Below are 13,567 nucleotides of genomic sequence, written 5' to 3' on the forward strand. Positions count from 1 at the left end.
CTCTTGCCCTCTCCCCCCGCTCCCACAGCTCGCTGGGCATCCCCGGGCATGGGGATGGCGGCGGCACCGGGGATTTGAGGAGGGGAGGTGGAGGAGCTGCAACTCCCAGCCCACGGCATCCCCTTCACCCTTTCCCCATTTCCTCAAAGCATTTTTCCTTTGCTCCACAGCTTTTCTGCTTTCTTTTCTGCTTTTTTGTTTTTTCAGCACCAGAGCTGCCTGTTGCACCAGGACTCTGGTGCTTCGGCCAGTGCTGGCCGTGCCCAGGATCGGGGACAAGCAGCTCCTGGTGCAGAAGCTGGAGGGTCTCTCCTTCTTCTGCTCTGGAGGGGAAAGGCCCTTTCACTCCCTTTTGATTCTCCCTGTCTCAAGGCAAGGTCTCAGCTCAGTGACTTCCAGGAGATGGTTGGAGCTGGACCAGCTGAGCCACAGCCATCCCTGGGCTCCCATGCAAAGCAGAACACTGGGATCCACCAAGCTCCAAAGCCACCAAGCCAGGAGGTGGCCCCCATTAGCAGAAAGGATCCACCTGGCAGAGCCACTGAGAAGAGGCAGCACAGGAGTGCAGGGCTCTCTTTGCACCCCCAGCTGCCAGGGTAAAAGAGGGGGGCTCAGGCTGCTCACCCCCACTCAGACATGAGATGCTCAAGCTCCACCTGAGTTTGCTGCTGATGTCCCTTAAACCTCTCCCTGCTTGGCCCAGCTCCCACCTACACTTGGTAACTTTCCTTTACAAAACCTCAAAGTCAGTCTAGAATTACATTTTCTGCCTAAGTGAGGACTCATTTTAAGTAGCCAGTGTGGCATCAGGACACTCCAGCTCTGACAACACCCTTTTCACACCAGTGTGGCCATTCTGGCTGCAGGGGATTTGCCTTCACTGCACTGTAAGTAGAGTCAGGAATGAGACTGACCCCTGTTACCACCATGGTGCAGAGCATCTTCCTGTTCCTGGAGGTTTACCAATTTACCAGCACACTGGGAGAGAACTGGGTGAGCCACATGGCTCTGAGCCCAAGGAATCACCCAGACACACCTCAGCCAGCCTGGGTTCCTCTCACAGGCGAGGGGGCTACAAGGAGTTCTGGCTACCTGACAGTAACCAGCAGTTTGTGGGCAGTGCAGACAGCTAAACCAGGCAGAAAGCACTGACATCACATCTCCATCCATGGAACAGAGAACCAGTCTTCTCTGCCTGCCCACTGGAGTAGAACTCGTGTGATGGTCCTGGCACTTTGTCACCTTGGCCTGGGGCCGAGGGTGATGTGCTGGCTGCTGGGGAGCAAAGGTCTGACCAAGGCTCCTCCAGCTGGAGAGAGCCTTCAGCAAGCACGAGCACCTGAGATACACCTGGGGGTCTGGCAAGGTGGGGATAGTGTCTGCCAGGACCTCACCCCAGCGACCCTGCACCAGCCCCTGGCCAAAGGATGCTCCAGCCCAAGAGCTGATTCAGGGCAGACCTCCCCCTTGGCAGAGAGGCTGAAACCTCTCCTTGCTCAGCCGAACTCAAGGCGGGACAAGAGTCCTTAAAAAATGCGAGAAAAGCTCTTTGCAGCAGGAACCTGTCTGTGCCCTGCCGAGTGCCTTGCCGGGTGCCCAGCCCAGCCCCGGCTCAGGGGCAGCCCCTGCCCTGCCCGTCCTGCCGGGGGAGCAGCGCGGTGCCGATCCCAGCCAAACCTGCGGCACGGCCGCGCCGGGCCTGGGGAGGGGGAACCTCCTCCGGGTACAATGACTGTCTATTCTGCTGATCACAAGCCTAATCCTCTTTGGTTTTTAATTGGCATTTGGGCTAAGCTGATTTAAACCTCTTCACCTTGTTGGGTCCCCCCTCCCCACTTCTTTCTTTTCTTTTTTTTTTTTTCTTTTTTTTTCTCTTTTTTTTTTTTTTTTGACCAAATAACAACGCTGCCATCACCAAGTCCCCGGCACAATGACAGCTTTGTGCAAGGGCGAGAGGAGAGGAAAGGGAAAGGGAGGGGGAGAAGGGAAATGCGCTGAACACACTCGGAAACAATGCAGAGTTTGTGATTCAGACTTGACCACTGGCAAAGGACCCGCTTCAGCTGCGCCTCCATAATAAACACACTGTCCCTTCCCAGCACCTCTCCCCTGGCCATCAGCTCCTCCTCGGGCCAGCTGCCCACTGCTGTGGGCTCTACCTGCCATCCCCATCCCTCCAGGTGGATCCCTTCCCCACACCACAGTGTGACCCAGCACGGTGGTTCCACATCCCCAGGCTCACCATCCCTCCAGGTGGATCCTTTCCCTATGCCCCAGTGTGACCCAACATGGTGTTTCCACATCCCCAGGCTCACCATCCCTCGAGGTGGATCCCTTCCCCACAGCCCAGTGTGACCCAGCACGGTGGTTCCACCTCCCCAGGCTCCAGGTGGATCCCTTCCCCACACCCCAGTGTGACCCAGCATGGTTGTGCCACATCCCCAGGCTCACCATCCCTTGAGGTGGATCCCTTCCCCACAGCCCAGTGTGACCCAGCACGGTGGTTCCACATCCCCAGGCTCACCAGTGAGTGCCCACAGCGCAGCGGGCAGGGTGGGCATGTCCTGGTGTCCTCTGCACCCTGTGTGTGTCTGCACTGGTGCTGCGTCCCCAAGCTGGTCTGGTGCTGGTCAGCAGCTCTGGTCAGCCTGGACAGGCACTGGTGTCAATCAGGATCCACATCATGCTCCAGGCCAGCAGTGCAGGGAGAGGAGGAGGAGGATGAGGAGGATGAGGAGGGATCAGCCGTGGTGAGGGGATTCTGCTGAGGGTCACTCAAGACAAGGTCCTGCTGGCATCTCCTCATGGATTTTGGAGTGTGGGGTTCACCATATAAGCCCCACTGCTAATTCATGTCATAATGAGACAATCTGAGCTAAAACCAAACACAACAGAAACACCTTTGTTATCCCCTTTCTATTTAACAGGAAATCCCCCCTCCCCTGTTTTTCTTTATTCCTGAAAATGACACAGACACCTCTCCCAGGGCCTGGGCATTACCAGTTAACAAACCCACAAAAAAAGATGTTAAACACAGAAAAAAATCCAGATGTTTGACACTTTGGGCCAAATGGTCAGCATGGAAGGTGCTGGTGACCATGGAGATTTTGGCTCCTCTTTTTCCCCTACCACATGGTCACCAAGCACTCGTCAGGAGACACTCAGCCCATCCCAGCAGCCTGCTGGTACCAGACCCAGTGTAAGTTTAGGGAAATGTTTTCTAAAAAAATCCAAAATTTTTAAAAATCCCCTTACCAGGATGTTCCCATGAACTCTCACCAGGGCCAGAGACAATTTGTCAGCCAGAAAATGAGCAGCAGGTAGGGTGAACCCACATCCAGCCTGGCAAGAGAGAGAAAAGAGGATGTTGCATGTCAGACTCATGTTCTCTGGCTGGATTACACCAGGACAGGGAGATTACAGCCATACTTCTGACATGAAAGAGGAATGAAGAAGAGAGAATTTGTCTGGAAAACTCTCAGCATCTTTGAAACTGGGCTGGTTTCCTAATTTGAGATGCCTCTGTGGGGCCTTAGCCTTGTAGGGAGCAAGAGGAGCTGGGATCTGCTCTGGGGCAATTTGAAACGAAACCAAATTTGAAATGAAATGAAATTTTAAATTTCTCGTTGCACCATTCCCTGTCCCTGCCAGCTGTTGTGCCAGCCAGCATCTCACTGCATTGTGTAGCAAAACCAACTCCAGGTACTCAAAAGCCACAAGCAGGGCCAAAACCTCTAAATCTAAGTAAAAAAAAAAAACCCAAACAAACAAAAAACCACAACACTTTCTTTATTCTTTCTTTGTCTTCTGGGGAGCTGTGTTCTCCAGGTCTCCCTCCCTGCCCAGGGCAGTGGCTGCTGCACCACAGCCCAAAGGCAAACCCAAGCCCAGAGCTCCCTGGGGCTGGGGGGATTTATTCTGGCTGTCCTGAGCACTTTGGTTCCCATTGAGGAAAGAGTCCTGGACCAAAGGAGGAGCCTCTCAGGTGCACTCTGTGACTGCCACCCTCAATGCAGCAGGAACTAAGTGAAAAACCTCCAGCACTGCTCATACCTGCTTGAAAATACCAAAAGTGAGCAGCCCTGACCCTTTGGATGCTTTGGAGTGTCCTTACAGAGTTGGTTTATATTTTAATAATATATTAATCTTCACTTTATGTACTTCCCATGTGTCTAAACTCTGTGTAGTGGTTTTGGTTGGCTAATTTAAGATTTCTCTGCCTCCAGCCATGGCTACTCCCAGGCTACACATGGATTTAGATACCCAGTGCAGAACTGATGTGGTTTAACTGAGGAAGGGCCAGAGAAAGAGCTTGTTCTGCTGGCCATTAGTCCCATAAATCATCCTTAACACCACAGAAATCAGACACAATCTGATCCTGTGGAAATTCAGTGGTGCCAAGCCAGTGAGTGGCACTGGTAGCAATGCCCAGACCCATCCTCTCCTTCCAGCTCCGCTTCCAACACGTTCCTGTGCCCCATCCCAGGGAAAGAACCAGAAAAAAAGGAAAGGGAAAAAAAATCCCCCAGCACAGCCTGACGTTTATAAATAAAAGCAGTGAGAAATGGACTAAGTAGCTGCAGCTTAGCCCAAGAGGTAAGAGCCTTAGTGCATTTTTGCAAGTTTTAGGGAAGTATTTCCCATTCCTGACTAAGCACGTTTGGCAGGCAGAGGGGAGCGCGTGGCCCTTCCCAGCTCCAGCTAAAGGGACACAGCAGTGACGTCCCCCCTTCCCCAGCCCCTGCCACCCCAGAGGCCCCACCAGGGACCAGGCCAGAGCCAAGCCCAGCCCCGTTCCCCATGGGGCTGCCCCCAGCCAGGTGTGTCTGGGACTCCAGCATCAGCCCGCAAGCAAAAAAATGTGATTTATTTTCCTTCTAGGGATAAATTTCGAGTTGGTTTTAATCTGCTTTCAAAATTCCCGTCACACCAGGGTTAAACTCACTTAGCATATTTAGGCTTTTAAGTTTCCAGGTCTCATGGCAACAGAGGGATGGGGAGAAATTAAAAAGAACAACAAACGCGGCCTCATGGAACACCAAGATTTTCACCTAAAAACCACAAACCCCTTGCAATGGGTCTTCAGATAAAACACCCCAATATATTTCAGGTGCTGTGGTAAAATTAATCACATCCCACCAGTTGTGTGAAGAGAATTTTTCTCCTCTCTGAGATTACCCTTAACTTTGTGCCCAGAAATCTCTTGGACCAGGTGAAGCTTCTCATACCTCAGCCCAGGATGGCAGGAGGGGATGAAGTCACTCTTGTTTTACATTGATTCTTCCCCCATTTCTTAAACAGCCGTGAAATGGTTTCAGCAACAGAAAAAAATGAGGCTATTGAATTTTTCTAGTCCAAAAGAAGGAGGAGGGGTAAAAAAAATTAATTAAACAGCTGTTTCGCTAATGTTATCACAGTACACAAAGAATGAAACGTCATCTAGTGCATCTAGGAAAAAATTCTGCAGCCAAGCCTCAAGCCCCACAGGAGGCACGGAGGGTACTTTGGACAATAATTTTTTAAAAATACAGCAAAAAAAGATGATAGAGCTGCCTTTGGTGGTGCAAAACCTGGAGATGAAATGAAAAGCGGCTGATTTTGGGGTGTGGGTTGGCTGGGGGGTTTTGTGGGTGACACACCCAGTGATGGCGGGAAGAGGGAAATCCCAAATCCCAGCAAGGCCGGGATGAGCCCCTCCAGGACAAAGACCAGGATGAGCACCTCAAGGATGGGATGAGCCCCTTGAGGCCAAAGACCCCACGGTGAGGCTGGGACAAGCCCCTCAGGGCTGAAGTCTCCCTGGTGAGGCCAGGATGAGCCCCTTGAGGCCAAAGGCTCCGTGGTGAGGCCAGGATGAGCCCCTTGAGGCCAGGATGAGCCCCTCAAGGCTGAAGGCTGGGTTAAGCCCCTCGAGGCTGGGATGAGCCCCTTGAGGCCGAAGATAGGGATGAGCCCCTCAAGGCCGAAGGCCCCGCAGCAAGGCCGGGATGAGTCCCTCAAGGCTGAAGGCCCCACAGTGAGGCTGCGATCAGCCCCTTGAGGCCAAAAGGCCCAGGATGAAGCTGGGATGAGCCCCTCGAGGCTGGAATGAGCCCCTTGAGGTCGGGATGAGCCCCTTGAGGCCGAAAGCCCCGGGATGAGGCTGGGATGAGCCCCTCGAGGCTGGAATGAGCCCCTCAAGGCCAAAGACCCCACAGTGAGACCGGGATGAGCCCCTTGAGGCCGAAGGCTCCATGGCGAAGCTGCAGCACCCGAAGCACTGCAAGCAGCCCTGTCCCATCCCACAGAAGCCATCAGAACACGATGGAAGCCGCCGGAACGCTCCCGCCCGCATGGCTGGGCCCGGCCGAGGGGAATCGGCCATTTTACACAGCAGCTGCCTAAAATGGTGGCTCCCACCTTGCCTTCCCCTCAGCACGCATGCACCCACGGGGAGGGCAGGGCCGGGGCCGCAGCCCCCCGCTCGCGAGGGCGCCGGGAACGGGAGCCAAGATGGAATTAGAGGCAGAAATTAAAGGAGGGGAAGGGGGGCAAGCGGGAGAGGATGCGCCTGGCCTCAGCACGGCCTAGCCAGCGATGGCTGCCTTTGTGTCCTGCGGAAGGGAGAAGGGAGGAAGGCCTCGAGGGGGGAAAACTGGGGGAAAAGAGGGGAAGGAAAAGAGCGTTTGGGTGAGGACGGCGAGGGGCAGGGATGCGCGGGGGTGCGGGGAAAAAAATCTTCCCTTCTTTCTTCACCGACCCCCCTTCACCCTCCCCGCAATCCCGCTTTGACTTTTCCCACAGAAGTAGCCAACCTCCAAGAATGCAAATGACATTCATTATGCAAATGCATGCAAATCAGGTTTAACTATCGGAAGAAGGGCTCGGAATCTCTAATGGGTTAACTCTTTCCTGCGCGGCCAGGATAACAAGAGCCCTCGTGTCTTCCTTGGGGCTTTGTGCTTCCCCATCCATGGTGGGCACCCTGACCCGCACCCCTCGATGGGCACCGAGGTGGGGAGGGTGGAACAAAGCATCAGGAAAATACCAACAACAACAACAATTAAAAAAACCCTACTGGCGTGGGAGCGGCTGGCCCTTCGTTAAACGCTCCGGCAGGAGACAAGACAAAGCAGGCTTAAGCTTGAAATTGGGGGGAAAATGGAAATTAAAATGGGAAAAGAAAACAAAGGGAAAAAAATAGGAAAACCACAACAACAACAAAAAAGGAGAAATAAAATGAAAGGGAAATGAAATATTAAAAAAGAAAATTAAAAGGAAAATAAAAAGGAAAAGAAAAAGGAAAATAAAGAAAAATGAAAATTAAAAAATAAATTGAAAAATAAAATTAAAGAAATATTAGGTAAGAAAATAAAGGAAAGGAGAGAAAAGAAAAGGAATGGAAGGGAAAGAAGAGGAGCAGGCCGCTCTTGGCAGAAACCCTCCGGTGGTGCAGCAGAGAAGGGTCCTGGCAGCCACGAGGGTTTGGCTGCTCACATCGAACCCGCTCACTGGGCTGGCCTTGGAGCCCCTGGCTCTTCTTCTGCTGGGAATAAAGTCACAAAATGCACCACGATTCCATTCTTCTCCCCTTTTTTTTTTCTTCACAGTGTTTTCATTGAGGAAAAAAATTAAATTACGATTTCCCCCAGTGCTGGGTGAGCCCGTGGTCCTCCGGGGAGAGAGGGAGGGAGGAGCAGAGGGTGGCAGTGGCGGCCTTGGGGTCCCAATCCACATCTCTGTGACCTGTCCAGCATCCTGGCATGCCCAGAGTGCGTTAAAAACCTTTGTGGCATCGGTGCCCCACTCCTCCAGACCTTTGTAAAAATCCTGATTCCTGATCCCTGCCCCAAAGATGAGAATGCCCCAGAGCTGGGAACTGAAACAAGGAAATTCTGGGTAGTGACCTCGTGCTCACGGAATGTTGGGATTGCAGGAATTATGAATATTACAGAGAAATGGATGCATGGCAGAATTCTAAATATTTTATAGCAACATTGTATTGATTCACAATAATAAAGCACTTAGGGATTATTGCTGTGTTTTGCCCAAGAATTATTCCTTATCTGTTCCAAAACCTCCTGATTTTTCTGTTCTTTTCTATGCCTCCTTTTACATTTGATCTTTTTTCCCGATCTGCTCAAAATCTGTTGTTATTTGAGCTGTAAGTGATTAAGTGCAGCAGCAATAATCTGTGCAAGGACAATTTCCCACATTTTGAGGGTTTGGTTTGAAACATTACAAAGATTATTGGTTTAGAGTCACTTTGCTGTGCTCCGAAATGCACAAGTGGAGAATTACTGGTCAGTTATAAAAAAAAATAAACCCTTTTATTTCATTAAGCTGGTTCCAGCATAATAAGGCCTCTCTGCAGAGGGTGAAATATACTTGAGGCTTGCACTTTGGTAAACCCCTTTCCTTACTAAAAATAAAATTTTTAAAAAAATTAAAAATATAAAAAGAGTAATATTTTTTTAAAAAGAGGCACTAGTAATTTGGGTTTCTTTACATCTTCTGGCCTCCAGCCCATTGGAGCAGGAGCCTTGCTCTGCTCTCCTCATCTTGTTTTGACTCCAAGCCCCAATTTCCAAGTTCACACATCATTCCAAAAGTGGAATTGGGTGATTTTTCTCTTTTTTAATTAGTTATTGGAAAGCATATATTAAAAAAAACAAAACTAACAAACAAACACACACACACACAAAAAAAATTAAAATATAAAAAAAATATAAGCGGGGGCTGGAGGATGCTGGGGGTGCAGCAATGCCCAGGCGTGGCCGGGAGCTGCTCATCACTAATGACCAATACTGGATTATCCTGGCGTGGGGCTGACAGGACAAACTCCTCAGATGCTGCCTGATGAGCACCCAAACACCCAGAAATTGTCATTTCCTGGCCCAGGAAGGAGTCAGGATGCATTAACACATACCTGGTGTTGTGGGCATCCCAGGATCTGCGGCAGGACAGGCCTCAGGCTGCAGGACACAAAACCAAGGTTGGGTTTAGCACAATGTTGGCAGAAAGCAGTGCAGAAATTGCTGGATTTAAAAACTCCAAGTGGAGTCACAAGAAAATAGGGTTTGGTTCCATCTCCAAAAGTGAATTTTAAATTTTTGATAGGTTTTTTCTTTTTTAATTTAGAAGGCCTCCTGTTCATTCAGCTTGCTTTGCCTTCACCTTCCCTCTCTATCAAATTTCACCACTCATGTCTACATCAGTTTCAAACCCATTTGTTCTGGTTTTCCCCCATCCTTGATGCACCTCTTTGGCCCTGGAAAACTCCTGAAGACACCCAACTGCAGCCTTTGGGTGCAGGGTGGAAAAAGAGGTTCCCTGGGCATTTGCAGCCTCTACATCACCCCATTAAAAACACAATTTTCAATACATTTTAATCCCTTGTTGTTAGAAATCAATAATACACCTGTGAGGGTTTATCCACACAGGGGATGGAATGGATCCTGGCAGCTTCTACAGTAATTTTTTGTGCGGAGGGACCTGCAAGATCTATGGAATAAAGGAAGAAGGGGCAAGGGGAGGTGTTGTGAAATTACAGTGGAAATATATTTATTGAAAATATATTTTGGACGATAATTTCAAGCAGCTTCTCAACAAGGTGCAGGGGCTGCACAACCCATGAGAAATAAGCAGCAGGAACAAAGTGACCCCATACAGCCACTTTCTTCCCCATTTCTCCCACCAGCCACTTCAAAACCCTTCTTTGCCACATGCCAAGAAGTTTTCTGCCTCAAAAGCCGTTTTTTCCTCCCAAACCCCACGTTCCCTCCTTGCCAGAGGGTGTTTTTCAGGAGAGACATTTAGCAGTAGGTTTTGCATGGCCACACCATGGGGAAAATTCAGGCTGAAGAAGGTCTTTGAAATAATTCAGTATCGTGAAAAATTAGCAAAGACAGCAAGAAAATATCCTGGACACGTGGAAACACCAAATTCTTGTGATGGGAACAAAGTGCAGCAGGAGATACCAACAGGGATGACAGCCCAGGTGCCCCAAACCAAAATTCCCAGTGGAAAAAAAGCCTTTAAATTCCCAAATTGCTATGGAAAAACCTCTTGGTTTTCCTACCAAGCAGGATGTTGGGTGCTTTAAGGAAGATAAAGGGTTGGGGCTGTCTCAGGTAGAAGAAAGGTCCCTTCCTGATGCCCACACTGCCACTGGTGCTGCCAGGAGCCACCTGGGCATCACCTGGCACCAATTTAAGGCAGAATCCCAACTTCTCAGCACTCCTGTTAAGGCTGAGAGGAAAAGAGGAATTTTGCAGCAGCCACTTAAACTCTTGTAATGGCTGGTGCTCATCTCCTCTCTGGATGCAGCAGGATGTGAAAGCATCCTTGGACCACAAAGGAATTTCCCATGGAATCCAAGAGAAGATTTGGGGTTGGATTATCAGGCTTTAAAAGCTGCAGGAGGCACAGGCTCTCGATACTGTTATTTTTGGAGGCAAGAGCTCTCGATACTGTTATTTTTGGAGGGCTTCTGATACTGTTATTTTTCGCCAGTTTTAACTCATCTCACCAAGCGCTTTTTTTTTACAGCTAGCTCACCAACCGTCCAGGGCCGGGGTGGTTTTTATTTTATTTTATTTTATTTTTTTGCCAGACTCAATTCTCCAGCACCAATAGCGCTGAGAAAAAAAAAAATCACCCCCAAAAAACCACACAAACAACACAAAAAATCCAATCCCACCACCCTTTTTTGTTTTTTTTCTTATTTTCCCAAAGAACTGGGAGGCGTGAGCACTCGAGAGTCAAATTTGCCCAGGAGCCGCGTTCCCTAAGAAAGCAGAGCTCGTTCTCCTTCCACAAACTCCACAGCGGCAACAAAAGTCCCTTTCAAGCCCTTCCAGACGCAAGTCCTTCAGCTCAATTAGTCAGGCACACAGAGACACAAAAAAGCCTCCCATTCAGGCTAGTGGCTGGCTGTGGAGGACAAGGGCGAAGAAAGGATCTTTCTCCCACGCTTTCACTGGGTGTCATAACAAGCAGAAAGCCCTCTTAGGGGGGATTATTGGAGATAAGAGTCCGATGGAGGGGCTGGGGCAGCAGCAGCAGGGGAGGAGGGGATGGGGATGGGGTTGGAGGTGGCAGCTCCCAAGGTCGGGTGAGCACGGCCGCTGACGGCATCACCCTCCATCAGAAATGGGGGGTTTTTTTGAGAAAAAAAAAAATAAAAAATTACGATGTTCCCCCCCAGCCTGTACACACACACACACACACACACACACGCGCAGAATAATCCCCGTTCTCCATGGCAACCTGCTCCGTGGCCATCCCTCGCACCAGAGGAGGGAGGCAGCCTGCTTTCACTCCAGAATCGCTGCCAGCTTGTCCCCATCCTGTCAGAGCCTCGGCCAGCCTGGGCAGAGGGGCTGGACAGGCTCCATCACCTCCAAAAATCAGAGATTTTCTATAGCAAAGAGCAGCCAGGGGATGCACAGCTCCGTGGGAAAGCTCTGCCTGCAGAAAGAGCCAGCCCTGCTCCTGCACATGGCTGGGTTTAATGTTGGAAAGACCTTTTTTTCATGAAGAAGAAGAAAAATGTGTGTGTGTGTATTAGTTAGCAAGGTTTTTCGAAGGCAAAACAAAAGGAAAGAAGAGAGAAAAATCTCCCAGGACTGGAGTTTGTCTGCAAAATTGTGGGGTGGGGTTGTGGCCCAGGGCCACGCGTCCTCCGTGTCCCGAGCCCTCAAACCTGTCCCCAACCAGAGGGGACAATTTCTGCACCTTCTGGCCAGGCCGAGCAGGAGGAAAACCCCTCTGGATACTGACAGTGCCCGGCAGGATTTACCAACGTTCCTGAGTGAATTTTGTGCCTAATTCCCTTGAACAATCCAAGTTATATTGTTAATTCCCCATGGCTTTTCCATTGGCTCTATAAGCGGCTGTGGAAGGCCGTGCCCCTCCAGATCTTTTCAAAGATAACATTCTTCTGCCACAAGCAGAGTCACAAAATCCAAAGCAAATGCCAGAAAATTTGGGGTTTTTTTCCCTCCTTCCCAGCCCTGAGCTCTGGCAGTTGTTGCTGCGGGATTGTCCCCATCGAGGAGCAGGTGACAAGAACATCCAAGTTCAGCAACATTTCACAAGGATCAGGGAGGGAATATAAACTCTCCAGCCCAGGAATGGAAAGCCAAGAAACTCTCTTGGAATACATTATCCCATAATTGTAGGGTTTCAAGCACTTTCCTCCCAAGCAGCTGGTGCCTGCTGATGCCAGAGGAAGGTTGTTTGGCTCAGACACATTCCTGCCTGCTCCAGCCCGGGAATCCCTCAAACAATCCTATCCTATTGAATACTGAATAGAATAAAAGAATAAAACAATAGAATAAAAGCCGAATATTTCACTCAACCAAAACAGAGACATTTACTAAAAGACAGACGGGAAGAGGTAGATGAAATAAAGCAGATTCCTTAGGTACAACCCTTTCTCCTTCCCAAAGAGCATTCTGTGCCTCCAAAAGGGTGAAGACAATCTGAAAGATCCCCTTCTCCTTTCCCAGAGCTCACACACTGATTCAGAAAAAGCTTTTGTGGTTTTGTTGGGTTTTTGGGCATTTTTTTTTTCGTTGGTTGGTTTTGGTTTGGGATTTTTTTTTGTTTGTATTTTTTGGGGGAAGGTGTTTTTTTTTTGTTGGGTTTTGGGGTTTTTTTGGTTGGTTTTTTGGTTTGGTTTGGTTTTTGTTTTGGTTTAATTTTTTTTTCAATAAAATATGAGTTTCCAGCAGGCAGGAGCCTGCTGAAGGTCAAATTAAACCTGATCTACCTGCCTTGACCTAAACAATGCAAGGCCACAAGTTGAGCCAACAGCCCCCTGGAGCCACACAGGGCTCAAAACCAGGCCAGTCCACCACCAATGAATATCCTGTCTTTTTCATTCCCAACACTTATTAATCAGCACTTTTCCTCCTTCTGAAATCTGCATTTTCTCCCTACCCCAGAGCAAGCTCCACCTCACGTCCTCTGCTTGCCTGTAAAAATGCATCACACGAGACCAAGCAGTTAAAGGCAGCAGATGCACCCAACATGGATGCTCCCTCCTCCTGCACCAGCATCCTGCCACTGCTCCTTTTGTCCCTGCTCCAGCAATATTCAAACCCCCAAAAGTGGAATTACAGTTATTTTTACACCTAGCCTGGGCTGTCAAAGTCGAAGCTCCAGCCATGGCCATCGATGCTGGGTGAGGATTACACAGCTTTAGCTGGACAGTTACAGATGCCAGGTCCCAGCCTGTCCCAGCTGTAGCCGGGTAAATCCTGGGGTTCCACAGTGAGCAAGAGGCTGTGATCCACTGAGAACCGGTGAGCAAGAGACTGATCCACTGATAATCACTGAGCAAGAGACTGTGATCCACTGAGAACCAGAGAGCAAGAGGTTGTGGTCCGCTGATAACCAGATTCAAGAGACTGTGATCCACTGATAACCAGAGAGCAAGAGGCTGTGATCCACTGAGAACCAGTGAGAGGCTGTGATCCACTGAAAACCAGTGAGCAAGAGACTGTGATCCACTGATAACCAGAGAGCAAGAGGTTGTGGTCCGCTGATAACCAGATTCAAGAGACTGATCCACTGAGAA

General features: G+C 49.7%; 1 long non-coding RNA gene across 1 annotated transcript in view; it reads right to left on the reverse strand.

The window, feature by feature from the left end:
• LOC115948832 overlaps nucleotides 1-13,567 on the reverse strand; it is a 24,248-nt gene that overhangs the window by 5,696 nt on the left and 4,985 nt on the right. Inside the window, exons 2-4 of the long non-coding RNA XR_004082602.1 lie at nucleotides 8,909-8,954; nucleotides 3,256-3,342; nucleotides 2,525-2,875 (exon numbers count right to left, since the gene is read on the reverse strand). This is a non-coding gene — a long non-coding RNA (uncharacterized LOC115948832). The remainder of the gene's footprint in view (nucleotides 1-2,524; nucleotides 2,876-3,255; nucleotides 3,343-8,908; nucleotides 8,955-13,567) is intronic.

This window comes from Geospiza fortis, unplaced genomic scaffold, assembly GCF_000277835.1.
Source record: "Geospiza fortis unplaced genomic scaffold, GeoFor_1.0 scaffold387, whole genome shotgun sequence".
Taxonomy (NCBI): Eukaryota; Metazoa; Chordata; class Aves; order Passeriformes; family Thraupidae; genus Geospiza; species Geospiza fortis.